This window comes from Anguilla rostrata, chromosome 10, assembly GCF_018555375.3.
Source record: "Anguilla rostrata isolate EN2019 chromosome 10, ASM1855537v3, whole genome shotgun sequence".
NCBI classification, from domain to species: Eukaryota; Metazoa; Chordata; class Actinopteri; order Anguilliformes; family Anguillidae; genus Anguilla; species Anguilla rostrata.
Window position 1 is genome coordinate 11332144 of NC_057942.1, and position 27510 is coordinate 11359653.

At 50.7% G+C, this 27510-nt stretch overlaps 1 protein-coding gene across 17 annotated transcripts in view; it reads left to right on the forward strand.

Annotated features, from left to right (window-relative positions):
• Positions 1-469: 469 nt before the first annotated feature.
• ncor2 (nuclear receptor corepressor 2) overlaps positions 470-27510 on the forward strand; it is a 141566-nt gene continuing 114525 nt past the window's right edge. For all 17 annotated transcript variants that reach the window (XM_064354036.1, XM_064354052.1, XM_064354048.1 and 14 more), the window contains exon 1: positions 470-877. The gene's annotated coding sequence lies outside the window, so the exon portion shown is untranslated. The remainder of the gene's footprint in view (positions 878-27510) is intronic.

Here is a 27510-nt window from a genome sequence, read left to right on the forward strand (position 1 = left end):
GTAAATTAGGTAAAAATCATCATACACTTAAAAAAGAAAAATTGTTGATTAAGCTATACCGCAGTTGTAAAAATAAATACATTAACTTCTGCGTTTCTGGAATATTCTCATTATAAGTAATTCGTCTTGACTTATATGTCTATGAATTCGTCTAGGACTTACTTAATAGTGACGATACGTATGTTGAATTTGAGCTGACTATGAAATCTGCATCTGCAACAACTTTTTGAAAACTGTGTAATGCTATACCCAAGTCTCCCCTAATGTATGCCTCGGCTTTGATTTAGACACCAACATTTATACATTAAGGTAAATTGTTTGATGCACACTCTACTGCATTTGAATGTAGGGTACAATTGCATGTAACACGACTTTCTGCTCAGGGCAAGATGTAATGTATTCCCCTTTAGCTACGCAGTTAGGAGAGATGTTCGTAGCTACTGGCCCTTTAAATTATGAAAGAAAAGCGTTGTCTCTGGGCGGCCAGTGGAGTCTAGCAAAATGCACAGGCAGAACCAATGCCAATGATCTCCCCTGGCTGAATCTCAAACCGATTTTCTTTTTGGTGGGGGAGAGCGATAGGAAAAAGAAGACTGAAGATGTTTCATTGAGCTCAAAGTTACAAGACTGTTTGAGTGTGTGGGTGAGTGAAAAGAGAGGGGGAGAGAGCGCGAGAGCAAAGGCACCTATCGAGAGAGCAGGAGAGAGGCGGCACAGTTACCACATTAAGCAGCAGACGCGACATTTGTAGCAAGTGGAAAGAACGGAACCACAGAGAAAGACAACAACGCTTTCTTGTGGATTACTGTTGGGAAAATTTACTGCAAGAACTAAAACAAATACAGTACACCATCATAGAAGAACGAATAATAATAAGGTAAGATAATCTTCGTGTAACTGGTAGCTATTAAGCGAGCTTAGTAAGCAAAGTGTTAACGGTAGCTTTTGAGCTAACGTTTGCTAACAAGCTAGCTTTCCGTGCATTTTTTTTTTTTGAAGAAAAGCATTTCGAACAGCTAACGAGTAAGAAAGCCATATGGCTTGATTGCAAAACAGCTTCATCGGAAGATGCAAATTGTACGAACGGTCCCATAACGTTATTCTAATTACCCGATGAGCCAGCTAGCTAACATTAGCTAACAAAGACAAGGAAGACAACGCACAAACGTGACCCACTCAAAAGCGACACTGGATAGTGATAGTGCTAGACTAGTCAGCTAGCTAACGTTAGTTATATAGCTATGTGTAGTAAACTATGTAGCTGGCTTGCTAGCTACATGGCAGCAATGGTACTTGTTGGCATATCTAGTTTTACAACTATATACTAGCTAGCTAGCTAACGTTCGATGGCTACTTCGTTCAACTTGCAACGTTAGTAGCTGCTGGTGTGCTGGCGACGTTCATGTTGATTGTTGGCACGGTCTGATTTAACATGCAAGCACGTCAGATTTAACGTTGACGTTAGCTTACATGAAAATGCACTAGCTTTGGTCTGCTAAGCTGTAATCGTAAACAATTCACCGGCCAAACGACAGTTAGGGAACGTTAGCTAGGTATAACTGCTTTGCAGTTAATCCTATGGAGTAACGTTATTAGTAGCAAACCGAGTTTCTCAGATGTTAAAGTAGTTAAAAGTAATGTACACATTATTACTAGCTAGCTTGCTAACTATTGTTATACAGAGAAACGTGAGTGTAACGCTCAGTGGTAGCTAGGTGGATGCTTCGCGACAGTCCTTACTTAGTACTAGTTTGTTTTGCCAAATATACATTTCACTTTTGCCTGTTTCGCATGTTCGACATTTAGCGAATCTGTCAAGTGAACAGTGGACTTCGGAGTATACGCCGTGCTGTTAAAAGAAGTGTAAATTATCGTTGTAATTATCACAAAAGGAATTTGGTTCTGTCGTACGCCGATTTGTGAATTCAGCCGAGGCGAAATTTGAACAATCCGGGCAGGGGACGGGACGGCTGATGTTCAGTGGTCCTTCAGACATATAAGAATTTTCATAAATCCACTACTAAATTTGCTAAATGTAATTAGCTGATTATATGTGGCACTCTGTTAACTACATATAAGGCACTGCTTTTAGAACTCGTACAGTTGCGCAAAGATATATGTAGCTGTTACCGGTGTGAGTTAAGACGCCAAGAAAAGAATGCTATTCCTTACTCCTCTGAACTCTGACCACTGTAAGCTATGCTGTATACAAGTCTCAATAAGATTGAGTGGGTGTAAGGTGGTGTATTTCAGATGTCAATAAAGGTCCATTAACTTGTGAGTGTGGGGGAGGAGGGATTCATCAACACAAAACACTGCTTACCTCAGACAACCTCTACTGCTGCTGCCGGTATGATAAGATACAAAAAACAATTTTTGTGAATACAAAGTGCATGGAACTTCTCCATACTTTCGTGTGTGCTTCCATTTGGTGTTTGTCCCAGTTCAGTTTTTTATTGTCGCTAAACGGAAACCTGAGAAAGGGCTTGAAGTTTTTTTTTTTTTTTTTTTTTTTGCAAGCAAAACAGCTGCACAAGCAATGACCTTGTATAACTTTGGATATCAGTGGAGTAAGGGAAAATGGTTTGGGTTGAAGATGTTGGTGCTGTTGCAGTCTAGGCTCTGAGTTTCTAATTCAGGAAAGTAAAAAACAACACACCTATTACAGTCATATGAACCTATCCCGAGTCAGTTCTGTGGCCTACAGCATTAAGACTCCTGTAATCATGACAGCGCCCCTGTGGTTACATTCCCCCCCATGTGTGTGATAATCCATCCAACAACATCCGTCCTTCCACTGTCTAACCTGCTTATTCCTGGTCAGGGTTGCAGTGGGTGCGGGAGCCTATCCCAGCATGCATTGGGTGACAGGTAGGAATGACACCCTGGACAGGTCCATTCAGTAACACAAGTGGCAAAAGGAGGTTTCTGTACATTGGGTCCAACTTTGTTCCCCCTCAACCTACCTTGATGGGGAAACGTACCTTATTTTGGTCTTTGGATTTCAGAAGTTAACTTGCACATATGTGAGTTTTGCAATGAGCATGTCCATTGGCTTGTTTCTCTGATTGACAGTATTGAGGGAGGGGAAGGAAGGAGTTGGAATCTGTGGAATTTCTGGCAACCACTTTTCCCTTCCACACTTTTATGAGACCGGAGTGTTGTTCAGTGTGTGTTTTCTCCTCATTTTTAAGTGCTTAAAAGTAGGCTAGGTTGTAGGATTGCACTAATTACTGGCTAACTTTACTTTTAACAAGGGCATATAAATTATGGGAAAATCATCAATTTGATTTCCATGTTAAAAGGAGAGAATTAATGAAGTGAATGAATACATAATAGTTTTTAAAATTCAAGCTGTGATTTCAGTTTTGTCTCTGCAAGTATGCAGTGCTGCTTTTGGCAGGAAAATTGCAGTTCTTATAGTTTCCTTTGGAATAATATTAATGCAGCCCACAACACTTGCCAAAGGTGCTGTGGTGTCGTTTTGCTCAATTTCTTCCTGCAACCGAGGTAAGTGAGACAGATGAATCATAGAAAATATAAATCAAGAGTGCTTATGTCTACTTTGAGTTTTCTGAAAGTCCATGCATGCTACCTGACAGAATCCAGAGATAAGCCTTGAGTCAAAGTGAAACCACTACCTACTGTAAGCATTAAAGAGTGCTTGGCAATTACCTGAAATCCACTGATTAAATGAGGTCAGCCAATAAAATAGATTTGTTTCTTTGAATTGTCAGTAAAGCTTCAATCTCGTGTTTCCCAAGAATGGATGCTAAGCTTTCACAAAAGGGGTAAAACATTTGCAATGCTATTTACTGTGTCCAGTAATAGGATCTATCGTTTTAAAGTGCTGGGGTGTGAAAACAACTTGTAAAACATCCTCATTTGTGGCTTTGCCTATAAAACCATGGGTTCAGTGTATCTCAACATGCAGGCAAGATAAGAACGCATGTATGGCCATCACAGTTTTAATTTGCACACCCACTTGCTCATCCGGCTTTATCGGAGATAAACCAGTGATCTTGTCACTAGGGACATGGTGTGAGTTTTGTTGAAAGTGAGTTTGGGAAATTGCAATTTGCCATGATTTAGTCCAAATGAATCTAATCTCTGTAGGGTGAAGTGAATGTCCAGTAACGTTCTGTCTTCAGAATGTTATGATTCAATTAGTCCCTTGTACGTTGTTGATATGCTTACCTTTTTACTAGTGTATTTGTATCATTAAATATAAATCAGTTGGGAAAATATACAAATCTATATTTGGTTATAGGCACTTTCCAAACAGGTTTTTTTAATAGTCTAAAGAGAAACATCTTGGTTCAAAAGTGTGTTCACCTTGATTTCCAAGCCTCATTCTGAAGTAGCATCAGAAGCTAGCAGCAGCAGTAGTAGCAACACATTAAATGTAAAAAAAGAGTTATGCCTTCTGTATTTAAATTTCTCATGCTTCTTTTGGATCAGTCAGGCTAAAGTAAAGCGTTGTGTCTCATCTGCCATTTTGCCTACTCCAGACTTTGTGGTTGCTGCCGTACACTATCTAGGCAAGCCCCTGGTCACTTTGCGTTGCTGTTATTTTTACCCACCTCTTTGCATGAGAGATCATGCTTTCACTGAGTGCGCATGCTGCTGAAGTGGTGTGGAACCGGTTGTTACTGGAAATATCTCCATGCTGATAATTATGTTATGGTGTCGAGAGATATTTATCGTCACAACGTGATTTCTTGCTCAAGTTAATTTTGGCAAAAGGCAGATTCGGAAACACCCTCACAGTGTGAAGAGTAGCCGAGGTTACCGGACGGAAGAGGTGAATTGCCGTTTCCCACTTTCTTTAACTTGATGTGACTTCTTGACCTTAGCGTTTTCTGTAAAATTGCCTCCTAATTGCCAATGGGAACACACTAATTTGGCTTGTAATGCTCTACAGTCCCTCCCAATATTGCAGTACCTAGCTTAAAATATGCTGACCTGACCATGTTTTTATCGCTCTGTCGCGGTGGTCTTGGTTTTGAATTTTTTATGAGGCCGTGAAAGACGTTCATGGTGCAGGCATGTTCAGATTTTTCTTTTTTTGGAATCTGCAAATGGATTTTTATGAGGTTTTTGCGAATAATCAATAAAAAGAATCACTGGGTGCTGAATGCGTCTGCTTGCTTGAATTCAAACTGTGGAATAAAAACAATGCCGTTTTAAAAACTGAATGCAAGCATTTTCCGAAGCATGAAATGCGATCGTTTTCTGAACGTTATACTCCATAAAATGTAGCCTCGGCTAGTTATCGCAGGCTGCTGTATTTGTAGTAGAAATCAAATTTTTGTGGAATTAGTTTATTATTTTGCTTGCATCTTTATGGGTAGAATTCCCGACAACTACAAATGCTTGAAATGCTGATCTTCTCTGCTAAGCCATCTGTTGTCTGAAAGGGTGCACACGGCAGCACAGGTCGGTAAGTGTGGGGCTGGGAGTCGGATTATTGCTTTTCCTTTGGGAAAGGCTCGGTCCCTGCGTTTCGCCATAACCGCTCCCGCGCCGAAAGGCCGCGGTGTCGGCCCGCCCGCGCGTTCCGTTTGAGCGGCACTCCCGGCTCGACGCCGGTAGGATGGCCTCGCGCGCGCCGCCAAAACGATCCGGGGAACTCGGCCTGCGGGTTTTTGTTTTCTTTTCTCCCCGAGCGCTCGGCAGGGTTTCCGCCTCGTGGCCCGGGCTCCTGGAACGCGGCCTCCCCCGGGGGACTCCCCGCTCTCTCTGGCGCCGACATCGGCCCCGACCGTATTCGCGCGCTCGCTTTTAAACGCTCGCGAGCGGGGCGGAGACGACCCCAGCCTAAAGGCGGATTCAGATCCGCCCCGTCCCACACAATGCCATGTTTACCCGGCAGCGACGGTTGCCGAGCAGACCGCAAACGCGCCCCGCTCGCTCCGCCGCTTCCTCTTCGCCTTTTCAGCCAGCGCCGGCGCGCAAAGCGGTTTGCGTTCACCTGGTCTGACCTCGGATTTCCACATCTCAGCCCAGAGCCTGAAAAATATGCAGAGTTTTTTTTATGGCTGGAGATTGGCTCCGGTGACGCCTGCGAAGCGCACGCTGTGTTCTCTCTTTTGCTCTCCTTGCGCTTTTCGCTCTCCGCAGAGTCACAGGCTTTTGCGGCCGACCGCGTAGCTCCTTCCCCTGCAGGCCTGCCGAGGGCTCGGCTTTAGGTCACGGACGATGTGGGGTCGGAGGCGGGGGGGGACGGCCGGCAGACTCGAGTCAACGCCGAGGCGCGGCCCTTCAAGCTCTCTGAGGTTTTCGGGAACCGTTTCCCCCCCCTCCCCCCGGGATTCGCTCTGGGCCCCCCTCCCCCAGTCTTGCATTCCTTCCCCGATGCAGCGAGCGAGGGAGGAGAGGACTATGAAAAGACAGGCCTGTGTTCATGTCCGCCGCAGCTGCCGCTGTGCAGTCTCTCTGGAGCATGATGTCATCGCCGCCGCCAGTCAATCTTCTCTCACCAGGAAAAGCGAGACCCTGTGTTTTTGTCCTGTTCTCTCTTGCATTTGCACACGCATGCACGCACACATGGGATGCCACAGTGGGCCGGTCTCGAAATATGTTTATAATGGCCGTGCTTGAAACGCTGCTCTGTCTGTTGATATGCAAAGGAGAGAGGTCAGCATGTACAAATTCCATGCATTTTTCAATACTGTCCATTTCCGCAAATATTCGCTTGCTGGCGTTTTATCGGTTTAGAAAATACTTGAGTAAGAGGAAGCACCTCTGACCTCTCATTTTTAAGTCACCCCAGCAATAGCAAAATGATTGATTTTTGTATTTCCTGCATCCTGAAAACTGGAAAGGCATTTGATTGCTTGATAATGGCAACAACTGTGCTTGGAAACATTTTGATAAAATGGCAATACGCAGAGCTGGTTCTCTTACAATTATGAGAAAAGCAGTCAATCTTTTAAACGAGCCAGTGGGGGTTGCTCATAAAAGTTAGTGATAGGTTTTGTTTTTCCCACATAGCAAAAAAAAAAGCTGGCACTGTGACATAGCTGCATTCTCAGATTCATAAATGTGGGTTAGCACTAGAAATGCCCTCAGGATCCTGGCAGGAGCAATCCCATGCCAACCATCCATTTGAATAACGAATGCGCTCGGGTAAAAATTGCATTACCAGATGTTTTCTCGTTATACCAGTTCAATCTAAAATCTAAATCTAAAATCCATTGTATCAGTGAGATTGATGACAGCAATAACTTTGTGCTGTTTGCAATCCACGGTGATGCATACTGGGGTTTCCTTGCTTGCTGTTTCACCGAGAGGAATAAGGCACCGCCACACTGATCGCTCGACCACTACCTTCCTCAGTCGGTAAATATATTATCGCCATTGGCATTTTGTTAGCTAGAGCTGGTAACTTCACGTTTATGAATGTCTCCCAATGTGTTTGTTTTGGAACAATATCTGAACATGTGGGTTTAATTAGGTGGTCTGTACCAAGTGGCATTACGGCCAGCCGGACGTCTGGATTTGGTATCAATGTGTGGACAGTGTTGGCATGCTGAAAACCAGAGTGTTTGTGGCACGGGCACTACCTGGAAGAACCTTGTATTTTTTTTCATTTATGAAGGTTTGGTGATTTAGGAGCAACACTGGAGAGAGTAAAATGGAGCAACACGGTAGAGCAGTGGTAGCCAACCCTGTTCCTGGAGATCTGCTGTCCTGTAGGTTGTCGCTCCAACCCTGACAAAACACACCTCATTCAACAGCCAGAGATCTCGTTGAGTTGCTAAGTAGTAGAGTCGGATATGCCAAATTAGGGTTGAGATGAAGACCTGCAGGAGGACGGTAGATCTGCAGGAACACTACTGTAGAGGGTTAAAAGGAGCAGCACACTGTGTCCCAGCTGCCTCATCTGCACGGAGCAATGCATAAATATTGAAGCTGCGCAAAGCCAGCATAAGGAAAAGGACATAAATACTGAAGTGCCAGATTACTGCAGTAGAGCCGAATGACTCTGGCAGGGCACGGACTGTCAAGTGCAGGCTTTCTGTTGCCATTAAAGGACGTTATTGCCAAGGCCAGGGGTTTAATTACTATAAAAGGACCCCTGGAAATGCATTTCACATCTGGTCTGGAACACATTCGAATGAATACGGCTCTCTGCCGGGCCGAGGGCGGTCAGCCGCTATTGTGGCTGGTGAAGCTGCACTGCGGAATGAGTGTGTGGTAATGCACGGCTTTGTGGAGAGCAGGCCTCACACTTGGCCTCTGCTCTGGCATTGTTAGCGCGATCCAGATCCCGCAGCGTTTGGCGAAGGCTCGAGCGGCGTGCACCGCGCCCGGCTCTGGCTTCGCGTCACGCGCCCGTGCGTTCTCGCTGCGCTCTCCCGATGCGAAACGGCGGCGGCGCTTTGGGCCCGGAGCGGGCCGGCCAGTTGGCGGGGCGGTAATTGGTCCGCGGGCTCGGTTCGCACTCCAGGGCTGGATAACGCCGCTCTGCAGAGGCCGGCGTCCTGGCCATCTCGCCGGCCGGCCCCATGCCAGGTCGACCCGCCTGGTTGCGAACGGCCTTTTTGTCTGAGCTAATTCGTGTCGAAACGCGCTCCCACCGAACGCTCTGTCCTCAGCTGGCTTTATAGATTTGCCCGCTGGAAGTCAGTTGGGCTCAACCCCCGTGGCTCGAATGAAATATCGAGAAAGCAGTTGTTTTTTTTGTGAAATGGATTATGTTAAGGCGGGTGCTCGGGAAGAAATATCATCACTGTCTCGCCGGTGAATTTAACTGTGCTCCACTGACCTCACTTTTATGATAAGATACGTTTCATGGCCAGGATCAAGTACAGGGGGTAAATTCTCCCTTCTGTTTTATTGTTCCGTTGGTATATACGTATTTGGATGTGTATGTACGCATTTGGATGTGTATGTGCGCATTTGGATGTGTATATACGCATTTGGATGTGTATGTACGCATTTGGATGTGTACGGTACGCGTCTGTACAGTACGTGCCGCAGGGCTTCCTCACAGCCAGTCTTCGCCGAGGCTGACAGAGCCCCATTATGCGGGCAGATTTACACCCTTGGCTCGCACGGGCCTCTCCCATCTCAGCTGCTCCACCCCTGACATTTCCAGGAAAGTAGTGCGGGGAGGCCCACATCCAGAGAGGGGGGGGGAGGGGGGGGGAGGGAGGAGAGAGGGGGAGGGGGAGGGGGAGGGGGACGGGAAACTCAAACAATCAGGACCGTTGAAAATCTGGGCATTGCATCAGCGCGTCTGGCAGAACTAATAAATGATCCCTTTGCCGGGCTGTAGTGGAGCTGAGAATGGGAATAGGCAGGGACCTCCATTCAGGCTCGGGCTGGGGAAACTGCACCTGAGCGAGCGGGGTTTCCTTTGTTGTGTGCCGCAGGGGCAGCCGGTGCGGCTCTTCCCGAGGCGAAGGGCTCTCCGGGATCCGGCTCCCCTGCCGGACCGACCCCAGATTTGCATTTCCTGCCCCCCTGTCAGCGCAGCGGCGCGTATTCTCTAATAGATGATTGTGTCGCGGGGCGTAATGTCAGCTGACTGATTGAACCGCGGCTCGAAAGCTCTCTCGCTAATGAAAGCGCTCTCTGTTGAGTGATATGACCCGTTCGGCAGTGTCAGGCAGGTTTGCAAATAGCGCGGGTGGGTCAGAACTTCATCAGGGTTGGCCCTTCATGGTAGAATGGCGAGTTGAATTGATCGCAGTGTAGCTCTTGTAATGTAAGTTTTGATGCTGCGAATCAGCTGCAGTCATCAATTCAAATGCTATTCGCTGTCACCTTTTTTGCTTGGTACTTTTTTTATTAAACGTGCAAGTTCAGCTATCACACTCTAGCCCATTCTGTTAGGAAAACATGGATGATTCTTTTGGTGTTTATATGGAAGTCAATTCATTAGCTACAACTGGAAATAGCTTCGGCTGAATAATTGCATTTTTCAAAACGCGCAATGAAAAGGCTTTTAAGTGTCCTCTTCAAGCCCCAGGTATGAAAAAAGGTTCGGATTTCTCTCAGACTATAAGCTGTTACGGGGAAAGAAAATGAAAAACTAATATTTAGTTGAAAAAATATATAATATGGACATAATGAACAACATATTTTGTTATTTAAATGGTTCTGTTGCCTTCAAATTGCATCAGATCAAAGTGTTTCCCACACTGTTAAAATACAGCACTCCAGGACGGCCACTGCAGGAATCAGGAGTGCCTCTGCTGAGTGTGCTCCCGGCTCCTGCACTAAGCAGCAGCATGTGTGATTTATTCTGGGGCTCTTATGTGATGCTATTTAAGCCTTATTGCCCAGTGCGCGCTGTGGCGTTCTCAGGTCCAAGCTTTCGAACATGAATGAAATGTCGAGCGCGTGTTCTGTCGAGAAAGACAGTGACAGACAGCGCGTTATTGTCGGCCAATTAACAGCCGATAAGTTTCAGTGTTAATTTCTCATTTGATATTGGCTGTAATTAGCTGCCATTGACTGCCGTTCCTTTATTGTTAATTATCACGTCGGTGACTAGTTATTCCCAGAACAGTGTATTTTAATGTAAAGTCTTCTAAACATTACTTGGTATTTTTTTTTCTTTTTGTTGAGCGTTCTAAATTGTTTCCCTGGTGATTTAAGAAATTTAAGGCTGTCGGACCTGCGTGTATGAGCACGACTCAAAAAAAAAAAAAACATGGGAAACACCACAATCTGGGTGATATTTTGGTTGTGGTGCAGTCCATGCGCTGTATTTGTATTGGGCCGACGCCTTTCTGCCAGCTCATGTTTCAGCTCCCGCCTCTACACGGCCATGTCTCCTGCTGCCAGCCCAGGCCCTGAAAGCAGGGCCCTGCGGTTTCTGCAATCACAAGTAGGCAATCACAGAAAAATAAATAGGCCTATAAAAAATGGAGTCAGTAAAATAGTGCAGTGTAGACTTGAATTCTCATTTTTTAAAGCAATATCAGCGATGACGCTTTGCTTCAGTTTTGCTGCAACAGCAAACGATGAACACTGCTGTGATCAAGAGACTCTCTCAGAAGAAACAAATGCTGGATATGCTGATTTTTATTTCTGAGAAATGTGAAATATTGAGAACACACAAAACCTGAAGAAAAATAAAACCCATTTTGTGCGGGCTTAGAGAAGCGTGATCTCCTCACTCGCCGGTTAAGCTGAACGCGCGGCGGGCTGTTAATTTCCTTAATGATCAGGTGCAGCGTGGGAAAGGGGAGGCGGAGCGGGAAGAGCCCATGTGACAGGTGTGGGCTGAGCCTGAGGTGACGTAGCGCCCCGCCGTGTGCAATGGAGCAGAGGGGCTTTGCCCAGGGCCGCTTGCGTAACGAGGCATGGCAGATTTACAGTCTTTACCTTTGTCATATTCCTCCCACTGCACTCAGCCTGCTACTCTCTCTTTCTTCTTAATTTCCCTTTCTACTTCGCTGGAGTTGGCACCACTCTGAGATTTCCCTTTTTTATATGAAACTGTGGTGGTGGTAAATTCCGCTGCGGTTTGGTGATTGAGTATCGATGCCTGCCTCAGGCAGCCTGCAGCGGGGCGGCCATCTTGCCACCTCCAGGGCTCCTCGGGTTCCTGGTCCACTGTGGGGAAGCCCCGCCCATCCCCCCCCCTCTTAGCGTGTTTGCAGTCCTCACGTGGCGACCACGCTGTTGACGCGTGATCGACGGAAGCGCGGCCAGGGGGCCGGGTCGCGACTCTGCGCCGTCCGAGCTCGTCCCGGAGACACGCCCCCCCCCCCCCATTAAACAGGATCAGCTGATCCGGTGGGGGGATTTGGAGAAAGCGCTGGGTCCGCTCGCTAATCCGCGCCGGTGTGAGGAGACTGAGCTTCAGCGGCCCGCACGTCTGAGGCAGTCACGCCACCCCCGCCGCCGGAGCTCTCCAGCGGCTAACCGCGCACGCGCCGCCACCTCCGCGCCGCGCTCTTCAGAAGGGCAGCGGGGGCGCTGGTAATCCTGGGCACAGCGCGGTGCCGGAGGGCGGTGGCCGACGGTTATTCCCCCCCCCCCTCGTCACAGCCGCTCTGGCTGTGAAACAGGAGGCGGTTATGAAACAGGATGTGAGGACCGCTCGCCTGCCGAGCGCTGTTAGTCACCGGTGCCTCAGCCTGGGACCCGTGAGAAACCTGCACATCGCTGTGAAACCCAACGAGGGTTGAGCGCACCGCCAGTGCAGACCTGCACCTCCGTGCCCTTCCTGCTCAGCCACTCAGATCCTCTGATCTTCTCTTTCATTTTGCATCCAGCGTGAGCATAATGTCCATAGCATGCGTTTACTTGCCAGTTCCCAAAGCCGGTCCATCTGGGGCTGCACACGGGAAAGGAACAAGCTTTTTCCACACGCCTTTCCCCAAATGTCAACCCACAACCACAGGCAGCCGGAATGGAGGATTTCCATCCTTCTGCAATTCTCATGCGAAAGAATGGCAGCTATTATTCAGAAGGACGAGATGGAAAATGGGGGCGGGGGGGGGGGGGGGCAGGGGCTGGTGGAGGGGACACTCTGATTCGCTGCAGCGTTGACAGAGCAGGTCACTTCCACGCCCCCTCGTTTGCGAAGCACGGTTCCTGGGCAGGCCGCTGGCGTAGATTGGGGAAGTTTTGCTATTCTCGTGAAAGGGGATCCACAGTCCGGACAGGGTAAGGTTCAGCCAGCCAGCATTCCTGCCTTCCAGTTCCCCAGCTGCTATCGCTAAGCAGTCGAGGAGAGGTTTCATTGCTAGGCGCTGAATATAGAGGTAGGACTGGCATGTATTTTTCAAGGCCAGTACCAGTGTTAAGCACGCACAAAGGCCAATGTCTACCTATCGTTAAGTGGGGAAAGGTCAGAAATACCAGGCGCAAATTGAATGTGAGGAATAAGAATTTGCACCATATTTTGTCCTTAAATGGCTCTGTGTTTTGCAAAATGTCGTCCTCAGGGCTGATGATTCTGTTTTGAACAATATGGTGTATGACTTTCCTGGCTGACAGTGACTGTTAAAGATTTTGTGTAATAGGCCTTTTACTTAGGCAACGTAGGTAGGAAAGTGATGCAGAGAAGAAATCAATGAGAATGTGATTAATGTCTATATGAAGGTTTTTTTTAACGATCTATAAATGGGGTGGGGTTTGAAAAAAATCACTAACAACTAGCCTGATTTAAAATTAACTTGATATTTTGTTGAGATAAACTTGTGAACGTTGGTTGTGCCACATATGACTATTTGTCTCAATTTGGGTTCTAAATATGCTCTGTGTGGGGAAAGAATGGAAGGAAAATGTCTTGCTAGCGTGAAGGCTGTCGACCTGCCCATGCACATGACGGCACATTCATAAGAAGACCATCGCAGCTGTTATTACAGCTAAACATCGTAACAGATTTAGCTGAACTTTGAATGTAAACAGGATTCTTTTCATCCGCAAACGGGTAGTATGACGTCAGTGTTGAGGAGGAGGGGGATGAGCGCTGAAAAGATCACATTCTGTCTCGCATTCGTTGGAATTTTACAAGCGGTTGAGTGGGTGGGTACTGTGTTATGGATGCCTAAAGTACCGGCTTGGTCTATTCATAAAATGACATTTGAGGGGTGCGGTTGAGTGGGGAATTCTCTCCAACTTGGACACGATAAACTGGACTTCACACAGTGTTGCCTGCCTGACATGATATCTACAGTCTTTATTACTTTATCTGCCATGCTGCATGCAGTCAGTGTATTAATATAAATGAATGTAAAATGATCAAGTAGGTTATTTCTTAATGCTTTTAACAGTATTGCATTTTTCAGCTGTGTATACAGTGCCATCCAGAAGTATGGTAATGTTACATTGAAATGAGTTATTTATGCTATATAGGCCTACTTAAAGATTTGTATTTGAGATCAAAAGATGAATATGAAACAAAATTGGGGACAATCAGCTTTTATTTTCTGGCATTTACACGCATATGTGTTTTACCATTTTACAGAAATGGCTGATTTTTTTCTGTTGAGTCTGAATGATGTAACGTTAACTAAGCAAGCTGAGATTAGAGGAACTCGGTGAGAGGAACTAACATTCGCTGCACAGTCGTTTGCAAACGCTTGAATGGCAAGAGTGGTTTCGGTACTTCTATCGATTACTTGATGACAATTAATGGATTCCTACTCAGGTTTAATATTTCCTGTTTTGTTCCAATTACATGGCAAGCTGAACGCATACAATGTTTAGGTGGGGTTTCGCGCATGCTCTCTCCGAGCCATAATTTTAAGATGTCCGAGACAATGGCAGTTTCATTGTTCAAGAGGTCACAAGCACTATGGGGGAAAGCTTTATTAACACTACAAAGTGTGGTTATGCAAAAAAAAACAAAAAAAAAACATTTTTTAAGAGTTTTAAAAAATTGCAGTTCATACCTGCCAACTGGGTGCAGAGTCCAGTTTTGGCCCAGTTCATTAGCCAGGCCGATGTGTCGCTCCACGTCTTTCTGAATGCGTTGGAAATATGTTGGTGCTGTGAGCTGATTGCTGTGGAGCATGTTGGGCTGCAGTTGCGTTCGTGTGCAGTAGCTGTGGCACTGACAGGTGGTCTGACACTCTTGCAGCCTCGCTTTGACGCGAGCCTGCACAGAGCGGGACAGTTACGTAAGTCACAGGCCTTTCCCAGGGGCTGAGCTCGACGGCGTCATTCCGTCTCACGGAGTCCCCGATCAGGAAGAGAAGATGCCACAGCCACCGAGGGCCACGGAAGCGTACGGGGATCGGCGGAGGAAATGTCAGCGCCTTCACGCGCGACACTCACAATCCCCCGCCCGCTATTTAGGGCAAAGCTTTTAGAGAGGACGCAGTGGCCGTTTTTTCTCTCTCTCTCTCTCTCTCTCTCTCAGAAACATTTCATCCCGCACGTTTTCCACCTGGGGAAGTTTTACAAGACAAAAGGAGCGTGCGGCATCGCGGGCGGTTTTAACGACCCTGAAACGCGCTGGCGTGTGGAGAAGGGGGCGGGACCAGACAACCCCGGGCACAGAAACGACCCCTTTTTTTTAAAGAGGGCTTTCCCCTTGATCCGTCGCTCGTGGTTTGGAGGGGTTTTTTTTAAGCATGAGAAATGTGTGGGACAGATGGGCGTGCTTCTGCTGCCACACCTTCGCTCAGTCAAAGCGACGCCGCGGGCACTGCTCGCTGGCTAGCGTTAGCATTCTGCCCCTGAGCCAGACCCACGTGACCACTGCAGTCGCACTGCCGGCTTTTCACTGAGGCACTGCTGGAAGCGCCACCTTGCTTTCATTTCTTATTTTTTTTTATTTTAGGCAGGTTACCTGGAAATCTTTGCACATCAGCAAATGTATTGTTAACAGAATATCGGATTGACCTTAAACATTCTGCAGACAAACCACGCTCTTTAGTGTCTTAGTGTTTGTGACTCATTTTAAGACAAACATTTTCAATTCAGTTTCTTTTGTAATTAGGACCCTGATGGCACTACCACAGGCAGATTGGTTTGAGTTGTCAAAATGCCCTTCTGAGTGCGTTGGTGATTGGTTACCTGCTCTCAGTAACCGGCACGACTCCTTTTTTGCGTCTCGGAGACGGATCTTATCCTCCCGCTAGCTTAGCAGCAGCAAGTCAGTACCTGGCTTTATCTGTTAAAACGCCTATTTTAAAGATCTTTTTTGTGTGCTGGTGCAGTTAACTTGTGCTAGCTAAGGGCGCATAGAACTGTTATAAATAAGGGCTAGCGACATGCTAGGTATCCGTCATTCTGTGTGACCTCCACTGAAGCAAAGCCATAAAGCGCTACGCTAGCTGTGATAAATGCACTTGCTCACCCGTACAGACTTCTGTCTTCGTCCAAAAGCTCAGTTTTTCTGGTTACATTTCCTGGGCCGATGGTGCTTGTGAGGAACGTGAAAGAGCAAAGGGGCCAGAGACTGCAGCATGTGAAGCTGTACGGGCCAATGCATGTGCCTTGGAATTGTATGCTCTAACTGTGTGTGTGTTTGTCTACCTGTCTGTCTGTCTGTGTCTGTGTGCCTGTGCGGGTGTGTGTGTCTGTCTACCTGTGTGTCTGTCTGTGTGTGTCTGTGTGCCTGTGCGGGTGTGTGTGGCTGGCTGGCTGAATGGTTGGGTGGTTAGCGGTATTGCGATGCTCTGACAGGCAGTGCTCTGCTCTGTTCGGCCAGCTTCATTCAACTCCCCCCCCCAGGAGAGGGACGCACCGCGCTCCAGATATCGCCGCAGGTGTCGAGAGATCGCTCTGGGCATCCCACAGTGCTTTGCAGGGGATCGGAACCTGCCGTGGTGTCGTCCTCCCCAGCGCGGCGGCGAGGCGGTGTGGATGGAGCCCGTCTCCTGCTAGCACGGCCAGCGCGGACGCTCCCAGTCTGAGGGCTGCCGGCTCGCAGGGCCGCGGCGGTCTGCGTACTCCCGACGGCTCAGCCGCAGAGAGAGAGAGCGTCTCCGAGGCTCGCCCGCCCGCCGAAAATCAGTCACGCTTTCGTTTTTTTAACGCGGGCGAGCCCTGGCACAGCGGCAGCGAAACCGCCTCCCAGACTGCCCGCTTCATCAAGTTTCTAGTTCCACTCGCGCGTCTCACTTCCTCCCAGCCCCGCCAGCCCCCCCCTTTTCTCTGAATAATGCTGTGCCAGCTGTCTAGCGCTCTTCTCCGCGCTGGATCCTCAGGTGTCTGCACCTGGTGTGTGAAGCCGTATCCCAAACTGTGTGTGCGAGAGGAATGCTTTTTTTGTTTTCCCTTTGACTCAAAGGCATGACTGAGGGGCAGGCCTGGATTTGTTCAGCGCTTGTCCTTAACTGTGACTTTTGCTTCACAAACAAAAGCAGGCATTGGTTTTTTTTGGGGGGGGGGGGTATTTTAGGCGAACGTTGAAGTCGCCAATCTCTGTTTGTGTTTAGGGCCAATGTTAACTGGACCCAAGCCATTGTGCGTGTCAGGAGGGTGGCAGCAGGTTGGACGCAGAGCCAGTTCAGTATGGGTTGTGACTTGAGATCTTTATCTACTATTCAGAGGACTGTGGGTGGTGTCTCCATGCATGGTATTGGCATGTGGCTTATTCCGGAGGGTCCTAAATCAGGGGCCGGGAGTTTGCACCCAGTGAATGTGCCACAGCTGTTCGCTGAGGCCCTAGGATGACATCATCGTGACGCAGGTCCAGAGACCCCTCCAGAACGGGTTTGCGTCAATCCTGTGAATTTGTTTATGCCGGGTTGCTGCTTGCGCACTTACCCACCACGGAAGCCAAGTGAAAATGGTAGGGACCCCCCCCTCCCCCGCTGTCGACCTACGGAGTTAGTCAGGACTGTATGTGCTTCAGAAGCACCGCTGAGATCTGGCCCCGGCGTCCATCTTGCTTCTCGTCTGACTTAGCGCTAAAGTTGCCAGGGGCTCCAACCCGCCAGCGACAGGCTCGTGTGCAGAGGCCGTGCCCCCCCCCCCCCCCCCCCACGTTGTTTTCGGCAGCGCGCCGTGACGGAAAGATACCGTGCGAGGGGGGAAAAAAATAAAAATAAAAATCCAGACGCGATAAAGAGGCCACAAAAAAAAAAGCGCTATCACCCAGTCAGATCTGTCAACACTCTTAATCTGCCAGGCTTTGACAGGCAACAACAGGATGGAGCGAGCGGGCGAGCGAGTGAGCGAGCGCTGGGCGCTTCCTCACTGCAGAGGGGAGCGGGGCTGAGCGCGCGGCTGCTACGTCTCTGCTTCACGCTCGCAGTCTTTCCCCCGCCCGGCCCGTCTGTGCCCAGAGCTGATCCGCCCCTGCAGCCGCAGCGTTCTCCTCGTGCCCAACCACGCGCCCACGCCTCGGCTCGCCAGCCCAGCCGCCGTGATTTCGGCTTTTCAAAGGGTACCGGCCCCCCTCCCCTCCCCTCCCCTCCCAACGCTGTAATTGGGTAATTGGAGGTTTCCCTTTCACCCTATCGCCGGAGGAGATCTCCGTCAGAGAGAGAACGCGCGTGGCGACAGGCGTCGAGCCGTCGGAAACGGCGTCCATCTTCCCTCGCTCTCCTGCCCCCCCGCTCTGCCTGTTATCTGACTGGATCTCTCAGGATCACAGAGGGCCGCGGCGGAAGGGCTCTCTTGGCGCATGATGCGCCGCTCGTTAGTTGGCCCGTAGATTATTGATCCGGGAATCTCATTTTATGCTCCGCTGCCGTTGAAAAATCGCCGTCTGCTTCGTCCGTGGCGAAACAAAAGATGTGTCTGGGGTTGGCTTGCTTTAATTTCTGTCGGGTGTGAATAATCTTTTCTCTCCCCCCCGCCCCCCCCTCTGTGTGAATGAACGTTTCCTCTCAGCAGACGGCAGTGGGGTGAAATAATGGCACAGGGTTTCAGCAGTATGCTGTCCTTAAAGCCCTCCTATTGACTGCATGTTTACGGCCTTGCAGTTTGTGTTTAAGTCTTCACTCTGTGTGTGATTCAGTGTGTATTTGCATCCAATGACGTGAATCACATCTCTTGGATATGCAGACTCATATTTGTGTGCTTGTGTGCGTATGTGTCCTCAGGTAGGAGTAGTCGTTGTTGGAAATGGCAGTGAAGGTTGTCATTGAGGCGTCTTTATGACAATCTGCAGTTTCTTTACCCACAATCCAGTACAGAAGCACAATGAGAGCTGTGTATTTTGCACACACACACACACACACACACACACACTTATATGCGTGCACTGTGGAAAGGAAAGGGCGACGGAGACTCTTATTCTTAGGACGGCCTCCCTCAGCCCCCACCCCCCCTCGTACCGCGCTGTGTCTGGCATATGTGCGCCACAGTTGTGGAAGTCATTACGCGGGGGGGAGGGGCCGGGGCCCCTGATGGAAAGTGCCTGGCCCTGGGGGTTAATGGGGTCCGATGGCGAGACGGAGCTCGCGCCCGTCGCCGCGTCCCGAGGAGGATTTATTGACGGCGGGGTCTTCATCAGAGGGGCCGGGTCACACCGCCGCGGCGGCGGGGGAGAGCGTCTGCCCCACGCCTTCGAGAGGGGTTTCAATTCAGATAGGGGCAGGCAGGGCCGGATATCACCCAGAAGCCTCCTCTGTGAGTGTCGCTGTGGGATGCCTGCCACTGGCTCTCTGACACTGGATTATGTGGGTTATTTATGTGCAGTAGAGAGCCCAATAGTCTAAAAATCCAACTATCCGGGAGGGATATTGTGTTTTTTTTTGTTGTTTTTTTTTCCCTGATATGACTGCTGTCTGAATAATACTGACCAGTACCACAGTCAGAGAAACGCACTGTATGTTTTAGCGAATGTGTACACAGTGCTCAATGAAACATTATCTTAAAGCTGATAGTTTGATAGGCGAGATGCAACAAAGCCTTCTCCCCGGAATCCCTTCTGTAAATACCATTTTGATGTTGCTACTTGTCAGTTCTCACATGGAGCAGGAGTTCTATCAGTCGTTTGCATTCTGAGATATTCATAGTCGATTTCATTGCTTTGTTTTCTTTTGCGTCTTTACTTAGCAGGCCTCTCGCCGTAGCCGGGGCTGGACAGACGATGCTCTGTGCTCATTGTCCCTTAAGCTGCAAGTGCATGCCCCTCCCCACCCGCCCACCCACTTCCAATCCTGGACCCTCCTCTAATGTCCCTCCACTGCTTCCAGTGCATTTCTTTAAAAGGTGGGCGGAGCCGGCCGTGGAGGAGAGCAAAGATGGCATTGACGGGTTGCAGCGCACGTGCACTCAACGTAATTGAGTCTGTCCTTCTCAGATAAGGCTGCTTTTTCTTCGCCGTGTACGTGTCTCTTAACAAGGGAGACGTGGCCGAGCGAGGCAGCGGCAATAGTCTATAAAACGGCCAGGAGATTAAGCCTGGCAGTAAACCTTCACGAGTTCCTCTGCTGACAGGCAGGTTAGGCGTAGAGCGCGGAACATGGAAATTGGAGAGGGCCCTCCAGCCTGACCTATCTTAGAGCCAAAATGGCTGCTCTGGGCTCTAACTCTCAGAGGAGCGGGGTGGAAGTGATTTGCTTTGGGGACGCGGGCCAGGCGCAGCCGGCCCTTATCAGCCCCGCGCCGGCTTCCTGTTCCAGGGGCGAGGCGGCGGCGGCTCAAACACGGAAGCCCCCCGAGAAGCGCTTCCTCCGGCGCGCGGCCGTCACCCGGGGCAGCGAGGTGATGTGTGCCGCACTGCTCCCATTGGCCGAGGCAGACGCGGGACGGGGGGAGAGCGCTGCTGCAGAGCGCATATTTGTCGCTCCAGAGGAGCGCGTGTTTCCCAGCTTACACCGCTGCGCTCGAGCGAACGCCGCAGATAACAGATATGAATGTTTAACGCACTCGCAAGCGCACGGCTCTACCGGAACCGCTATCTGGCCCTAAAATAAGTCCCCCGGCGAGGTTTGGTGAGGGGCCAGGACACAGAAGGACGGGGAAGTCCTGAACAAACACTGCGGCCGCGGTCCGGTCTGTGGAAACGGGAAGGCTGAAAAACCCTGAGAAAAACACGGCTTTGTAGTCTGTGGTCTGGGAGAGGTGAAACAGGCTCGGGTCCTGTCGCTCTGAGGAGAGAAATACATGCGTGTCTCACAGAAAAATGGCCCCCTATTTAAAAGAAACAGAAACAACATGAAGCAAAAAAAGGGGAGGGGGAGAGAGGATTAGTGAGGATTACACTCCTCTGTGTGGTAAGTGATTCACTTGAGTCTCTTATGCAACACAGGCAGTGTCAGGTGAGGGCTGGTGTGTGTGTGTGTGAATATCAGGGTGTGTGTCTGTGCGTGCGTGCGTGTACATGGTTGTGTGTGTGTTCATGTATGTATGTATGTGTGTTTGTCAGCATGTATATGTGTGCTTGCATAATAGAAGCTGGTTTTATGTGTGATTGTGTGCGCGCTGTACATGTGACTTGGCCTGCGTGCGTGTGTGGCTGGACGTGCGTAAGCGTTGGTGCAGTGGGGGGCGGGAAGCTTGGCTGGCATCAGCGCTCGCCCATCCCCTCGCCGCGCCGTGGGAGGGGAACCGCCTGGGCACCAGTAGTGTGCCCGGTCAGCGAGGGGCGGGGCCAGGCTCTCAGCTTCCAGGCCCGTCAGCGAGCCCACGCTCATCCCAGCCGTCCCTCGCCGCGTAGGCCCAGCTCGTTTCCGCCGACACGCTTCGATCTGCCCTTTGAACCGGCCGGAGAACGAGAGGGACCGTCATCTAGAGCCCGCGTCGCGTCCCGCGCTGGCGTCCCATTCGGCCTGCAGAACCCCGCCCGAGGAAGAGCGGCCCTCTGACGCGGCCGACTCCGATTCCGAAGCGCCGAAAAGCCCCCTGCGCCTGAGCACGTGTGCGGACACGGCCCGCGCGCCGCCAGCGCTCCCCCGCTCGCTTTTGACTGCCAACGGAGGCGCGGAGCTGCCGTCCCGGGGATCCAGAGCCCTCCGAGTGATTTATCACGGGAGGGGGAAACCTGGCGAGCCGGGCGAACCACGAGAACGCGCTCCCGCTTTCCAAGTCCGCCCTCCAGCACCGAAAGCCGGATGGCAGCCACAGGAAGGAAACGGTTAAAGAGAGGGAGGGAGAGAGCGAGCAAGCGAGAGAGAGAGGGGAGGGGGAGAGAGAGAGAGAGAGGAGGAGGGGGTGTCTGTTTCCCTGGGAGATAGCTGCTCACATTGAGTGGTAGCTGAGCAGAGCTGTTAAAAAAAAAAAAGGGGGGGGGGTGATAGATTTCAGCTCTTGTAGCGTCTGCTGGTGGAATGCCAGCGCCGCCATGGTTACGGGGAGTTATTGCCTGCTGGCGGTGTGGAGAATAAAGCCCCCACTCTGGGCCTGCGAGGGAGGGGGGGGGTCTGGGCCTTATGTAATCCACACAGTGTAGCAGAGACGCGCAGAGCTCAGGGACGCAGAGGAAATCTAACGCAGGCTCCGCTCTCCCGCCTCCTGGATACAGCTACACCGCCACATCTGGAGGTAGAGGCCTGCAGGCCCACCCATCCCCCCCCCATTCTCTTTCCCTCCCTCCCTCCCTCCCTCCCTCCCCTTGCTCTCTCCCTCTCCCTTCTCTCTTTCTTTCTCTTTCCACCCTCCCCCACTCCCAGCCCCCTTTCATCTCTCCCCGGCTGTGCGTTTGCCGTTTGTTCCTTTTCTCCGGCTGGCCTTTTCCGTCAGGCGTTCCTGTCGGTCAGCCTCGGGGGGCCTTTTTTTTTTCTTTTGTAGCCCGAGCCAGGTGAGTAAGGCCGCACCCCGTCGACACGTCCGTCCGGGAACCAGAATAACGGGCGGCCGCGAGTTCCACACGGGTAGTTTTCACGCTCGAGTCGCTGCGCGTGCCGTTCACGGCGTGTTTACTTCCTGTCTGTGAGGAAGACGACGGGGCCCGGCTTCCTGTCAGGTGGCGGAGGCGGGGTGGAAACTCCCCGCGCGCCTCAGACGCTCCTGCGGTTCGGAGGTGTTTCCGCGCCCCGCTCCCGTTCGCCGAGCGGGGCCACATCCGCAGTCTCGCGTGGGCGGGGTAGCGCTCTCCTGGCTTCCCCTCCTGCCTCACCGTGTGGCGGGGGGATCTTCTGCTTTACCTCCTTTTCATTAGGGTGGGGTACCGAAACCCGGTACCCCTGTGGCTCCAGTTCCCATCTGACCCATTTCAGCACCATGCGCCTTTGCTAGCTAACGTCACACTCGCTCTGTCAGTGACAGCGGGTACCGTTAGCACGTTAGCTAATGTCAAATTCTGTCAAAATGCCAAAAGCGAAACAGTATAAATTATAACATATAACTTCAACTATTAAATAGGACAGTTCAATTATAAAATATATTTTCCTTTTTTAATAAATAACGATTATGTCCTTTGTTCTTTTTTTTTTAAAGAACGTATTGGTTCAGGCACCATTTTGGGCACAGGCCCCATTTTAAGTGTCGTTTTATAATCGGTATCATCAAAAGCCAGACGATACTCGTCCCTACCCCCTCGCCCACGCCAGCCGTTCTCCCTCCCCGCATCTGTCTGGCTCGCCCTTCTCTCCGCTTCCCTGTCAGCGTCTCCGTTTGTTTACGCGGATTTGTGCCGGCTCGTGGCCTTTCCCATGCTCCGCGGTGCAAAATGGCCGCTCGCGCGTTTCCAGAGAGAGCCTTTCCCTGCGCCGGGCCCCTCTCTCTCGCCGGTGGAGCTGGAGCCGTAATGGCGGAGAGCCCAGCGTTCCCGAGGACAGCCCATTAATTGATTATCTGAAGGACGCCGTTCGATGACAGGCCTGCGGTTAGGCGGCCGGGCGGTCTGTGAGAATAAACAGAGCGGTGCGCGCGCGGGATACGTCGACGGGGCCCTCTGAGAGAAGCCCGCGCTGGAAGAACAGAGCCCTCTTTGGGCTCATCAGATCAGTGGCACCCGGCTGCTCGCCCGCGCTCCTTATCGGCGCGGCCCCCGCGGCGCTCGAGTGGGAACCCGACAGGCCAGCTGATCTGCTGGCGTGCCCCAACCCTAACTCTAACCCTAACCCTAACCCGTTATACTGAACACAAAGGCACGCACCCTCCAGCTGCAGGGGAAGCCGTCCGTGCCGCTAACGGCTAAGCTGCGTTGAGCTGGCTAGCCGTGCTTCCCTCGCAAACCGCCTTTAATTGGGCCAACGCGCGGAAACATCATTGCACGCCGTTACTGCAATTAAAGCCGTCTTCCCGAGTTTCCTTCCATCCGCTCCGATTCCCGCTAGAGAGAAATCACTACCTGCCACCATGTTACTTTTGTACAGTGACCGAAAGTGGCCGGTTGGCCCATATCTCTTCCTCTGCTCTTGGCGTGTACTCCTCCCTACTGTGTATCTCTGAACCCGTGCCTAATCAGTAACTCGCTTTCGCAAGGGCCGTCTGTGGGGTAACAGGAGGCGTTTCTTTCCACTCAAGCCAGCATTGGTAAAGTTCTACTTCAGTGCATCTAGATTTCCAAAGATCCTTATAATAGAAATATATAAATGTGCATTTTTCTATTTGGGGCATAAAATAGCATACACTGCCCAGAAAGAAAGGGCAGTTCGGTGCCTCCAGATGCAGCTTTATGGAAGCAGTGGTCTCTTAACTCTCTTATCCATTCAGTACAGGTGCAGTTATGTCTGTGAGACTCTCTCAGCCCCAGAGCTCTGGGACACCCCACCTCTGTTACCAAAGCGCAGTGCCTGGTCTCCTAGCGTGTGCCAGGCTTTCTTTTACCGCTCATTCCGTCAGTGAATTTCCTTGCGCGTTTTTTGAGCCGAACGTTTCTGGGCTTAGACTGTAGGAATGCACTCCTCCCCCCCCTCCCCCCTTTGTTTTGGTGCTCGTTGGCTGACTGAAAGGCATAAAACCATCTGGACGCGCAGCAGGCTGAGCCTCTCCCCGGCCGTATCGGTTACGGGCCGCCTGGCCGGCCGAGGCGAGCGTCACGCCGCTCTCCAGCGCCGAAGGTCTCCCGAATGTGAACAGCGAGGCGCTTGCTCGCGCTAACAGGGTCTCTTACGGGATACTACGCTCCCTCAGTTTCTCCCCCGGCCGCGTTTACACGCCCCGCCTTCCTTCCCCCCGGCGTCCCCGCTCCTGATTGGCCGGGCCTCGGCTACCTCGCCCCCCAGACGCTCTTCCAGGTTCTCTCGCCCCCCCCCCCCCCACCCCCGAGCTGTGATTTTCTGCGCCGGACTGTTAAAAACTAATGGACTCTGAAGTGGGTTATTGTGCGGAGTAAATCCTGAAAAACGGGAGTGTTTGTGTGTGTTTTGGGGGGAGGTGGAGCGGGAGGGGAGGAGGGGGGGCGGTTGGAGCACGGGCGGGCGGGCGGGCGGGCGGAGGGGGAGGTTTCGCCCCCAAACCACAGCCCTAGCTGCTGAGCTTTAATCCCGCGCTGGACTGTGGGAGGCCGTCCTGAGAGCGCTCCAGAATTTCAGTTGACATAAGCTTGGGAAGGGAAAGGAAGGAGATTGTTCTTTTAAGGTATTTCTCTCTCGCACCCTTCTCTCTCTCTCTCTCTCTCTCTCTCTCTCTGTCTTTCACTCTCTCACACTCACACACACAAACATGCACACACACGCAGAGTTAGCGTTTGTTTGACTTTGGGGGGAGGTTTGAAGCGTTTGTTTAAGGAGTGGTGCGAGGCCCAGGACTCTGAAGCTTCACATGCGAGGATAATGACTGTGCACTCTAGGAACACCGATCGCAAGCTGTTATTACTGTCTCTGTGCTAACGCTAATGCAGCTCCCCGGCATAGGATATCAGACTGAGTTATGAATGGGTTACCTTCAGATTGTCTGCTCTTTGAGTCTGCTTTCCGTAACCAGAGGAAGTGTGAGGAGCTGTGTGTCTGGACCCTCCCTCCTCATGCCCTGCTTTCATTAGCCACACATACCTGAGTGTGAGCTGTACTGGTGGGCTGCACTGACACCCAAACATGTGTGCGGACACGCCTTGTTTTTCATACTCTTATGTGAGCATACTGTACTGTAGCATTCCCCGCAGTCTGTGAACTGCAGATAAACAGGGTGATTTATGTTCAGTGAAATATCTTTGAAGGGGCAAGTTTGACATAAGGAGTGGCCTGTTTGGGTACTGGCTACTCATTAAAATTTGAAATCAGTAAACATGTTCCTTAACTAAGTGTCAGTTAGATATCCTTGCTAGCTAGTAGGTGTAATTTGGATGTGAATGTGGTTGCAGTAGTATATATGTTTTGATTTAAGTGGTTTTGTATAATGTTAAACTAGGCTAGTTGATAATTAGCTAGCTGGTTTGTTTGTTTCCGTTTCATGTGTATTTTTTCCTGTTTTAAGACTTCCTGGTGTTAAAAATGATACTTCTGAATTGTCTCCGCTATTATCCAGAAAAATGTCAACATAATCAGAAATTCTTTTTTTTGTAATGAGTGGAAAATGTTTGGCTATAGGCTAATCATCCCCTGAATGGCAGAATGCATGAGAATTCAGGTGCGGTCTGGAGGCAGCCTTACCGAGGATAGCCAGACCGAGTCTAATGCAGGCTGTGCCCTTTGACCCCCTCCAGCTGCCCCCCTGGAGGGACGGGTAGGTGGGCGGGCTCCTCCCTGCACTCCTTCCTTCTCTCAGAAGTCATGTGGTCGGTGTTTTTTCTCCACCTGAACAGTGTTTTCTTCCTGCTCTTTTCCCAAACAGCCTTAAACCTGGCCGCTGGCTGCTCCCGCGCGGTCCTCGCGGTATTTCAGCTTTCGCCATTTTATAACCGTGTTGAGTGACGGCCGCTCCCCCCCCCCCCATCAGACAGAAGCGCTTTGCTCTCGGCGCTTCCACTTTAGCGTGCCAGGAGTCCCGTAGCCGGCGGTGTCGCCGAGGGTAACCGTGTGGGCTATTTAAAACCTCAGCCCCGGTATTCAGTCCTCGCTCGCGCAGGAAGGCCCGTCGCACGCGCGCTTATTTCCAGCCGCAGTCCGCCCCGCGGCCGCCCAGCTTCTCGCTTACCTCCGCCAGCGCGCCCGTTTGTTATTCTCTGCGTATCCGTCCTAATCCCCGTAAAATCTCGCCAGTCACGCATGCGGCAGTCAGAGCCGCTAATTACCGACGTGAGCATGCTCCCGCAATCTCTTTCTCCCTTAGACCCGTGCCTCAGATCTTTCACCCCCCCCAGGCCTGTGAAGTCTTGCATTACATGTAACTGGTCTGTGAAGGTTGTTGTCACACAGTGTGTTAGTGTTGCATAGCGCCTGTGGAGCCCACATGAGCTAAACCAAGGGTGTAGCAAGACACTCGATTCTGTTTATCTAAGCCTTGATTGAAGATCACGATTGGGTAATTAGTTAAATCAGGTGTCATAGTGCTGGGTTGCAGCAAAAACCTGCACCCACACTGGCCCTTTTAAGATGGGATTGGTATATGCTTTCCTTTCATTGCGCGTTGTTGCACTGAAATGCACTGAAGGCTACGTCACATGAAGCAGGCTGCCAGGGTATTGTTTTCCACAGGGTCCAGCAATCTGCGCTCTCCCTGGAGGCTGACCCCGGCCTTCCTCCCTGACCTGGAGTAACCCGTCGGAGGGGGCCCGCGCTGGGAGCTTTAATGGATTCATTACGGGGTTTTGTTTTCCGCCTGTGTGCAGGCGAGGGGCTCAGCGGCCCCCGTCCAGTAAACACACGGCAATTACGCTACGGTGCGCCGCAGGCTCCGCCCACGCCGGTCACGTGACTCGCGACCTTGATCTCCGGGATCAACTTGTCGGCTCTGTATTGTTGGTTTTAATGGGAGAGGAAGCGGCGGGCCAGAACTGCTGGTCTTTGTGGGAAAGCGCGGTGTTCCAGACGCCATTAAAGAGCAGCGCTCTCCAGAGAGGCCGCCCAACACGTGGGTGGAAGTGGTCGTGTTTATTCTGCACCGCTTGCACTGTTCTGCTCCTGTACGGTGGTATTGTGGGTGTTTTTTTGTATTGAAATAAAGTGAAATAATCGATAGAGTTTTTTGGGTTAATTGATGGGTGAAGTTGATGGGTGAAGTTTGGGTGGCCAGACAACACATCCTCTTCTGATTTGAATAGGCTAAATCTTTCTTGCTGAGCTTTTAAACCCTGTCATTGATGCATGTTGTTCAAAAGAAAAACATACGTGGAAATAGGTTTCATCAAGATTAGATATGGGA